A 1,852-nucleotide genomic window follows, 5' to 3' on the forward strand; every position below is an offset into this window, starting at 1 on the left:
CCAAGATACAATTTGCAAAACACATGAAACTCATGAAGGAGGAAGACCAAAGTGTGGATACTTCGTTCCTCCTTAGAATGGGGAACAAAATACCCACAGAGGGAGTTACTGAGACAAAGTTTGGAGCTGAGACAGGAAGAAGGATCGATCAGAGACTTTCCTACCCAGGGATCCATCCCATCATCAGCCACCAAACGCAGACACTATTGCACATGCCAGCAAGATTTTGCTGACAGGACCCTGATATAGCGGCCTCTTGTGAGGCTAAGCCAGTGCCTGGGAAACACAGAAGTGGATGCTCACAGCCAGCTATTGGATGGAACACAGGGTTCCCAATGGAGGAGCTAGAGAAAGTACCCAAGGAGCTGAAGGGGTCTGCAACCCTATAGGAGGAACAACAATATGAACTAATCAGTACCCCCAGAGCTCATTTCTCTAGCTGCATATGTAGCAGAAGATGGACTAGTCGGCCATCATTGGGAGGAGAGGCCCTTGGTCTTGTGAAGATTATATGCCCCAGTACAGGGGAATAGCAGAGCCATGAAGCAGGAGTGAGGAGGTTGGGGAGCAGGGCGGGGGAAGGATATAGGGGACTTTTGGGATAGCATTTGAAATGTAAATGAAGAAAATATCTAATAAAAAAAAAAAAAGAACAGCCTGTCGCAGGCTGTGTGATCTAGTTCCCTATGTCCTCTATGTGAGGTGAAGTACAGCCTGTCCCAGCAGGGAGGCTCCGCAGACACTGGAGCTGGAGTTACAGGTGGTCGTGAGTCCTCTACTGTGGGTGCTAAGGAATGCACTCAGGTTCTTTCCAAGAGCAGTCTGCGCCTTAAAGGTTGAGCCTTTTCCCTTCTCAAGCCCCTGTAGGCGTGCATAGTCTAGCAACCCTTGGCTTGCCCCTTTCCCTTTAATGGCCAGAGATGTGTTTTCCTTTAAAAATCTTGACCACTTTCGGGATAGCATTTGAAATGTAAATAAAGAAAATATAATAAAAAAATTAAAAAAAAAATCTTGACCACCAAAGCTACAAAGACATCTTTCCTATGCTTTAAGGAATAGGAAGGTTTCAGCTTTTTTTCTCCAGATCTCTGATCCTTCTCAAGTCACTGCTGTCATCAGCATGAGGTCTAGGCAGGGGGTCTATCTTTTTTTGGGTTTTTTTTTTTCTCCATCTAAATGGTGAATTGTTTCCACTCTATCTGATGAAAAGATTTTGTTCTAGTTTCATTTCAGTAAATTATGCCAAGGAACAGGAAACGTTTGAAACATTACACAGGGAAACTGGAGGCAAATGAGTGCCTGACTCATGCTTGAGTCACTCTTGGTAGTAAGACACCAAATGACCAGCAAGAACTTCTTCAAAGGCAGTCATCCACTTAGGAATTGCTGACAGGATATGATCTACATTTTGAATGAACAAAGCTATTTGATATGGAAAGGGTGTTTTGCCTACTGTATAATTTGCTTTAGCTTGCAGCAGATTTCTGTTCAACTGAACAACTTTTAAGTAACAACTTTAAGTCAAGAAAGGTGTACTTAAAGAGACAAGGGATGCTTGGAAACCTTTTGGTTATGCAAAGATCAAGCACGGATTACTTGTTAGGGTTAGGGTTAGGGTTAGGATGAGGGTAGTCCTCATTTGTAGCTACACAGCTGAATATCAACAGGCACTATCATGCAATCATCAGACTTGTTTCCCACCTGTTACTATAGCAATTATTTTCCAATAAGGATAAACAGTGAGGCCTGTTTCTCTGAATTATACTTTGAAAGCCAGGATGTGCTTGGTAGGTGATTGGGCAATATGGTAGAAAAGTCACTCTTCACAGAAATTTAAACTGGAATTTATACG

The sequence above is a fragment of the Mus pahari genome, chromosome 2, assembly GCF_900095145.1.
Source record: "Mus pahari chromosome 2, PAHARI_EIJ_v1.1, whole genome shotgun sequence".
Lineage (NCBI taxonomy): Eukaryota > Metazoa > Chordata > Mammalia > Rodentia > Muridae > Mus > Mus pahari.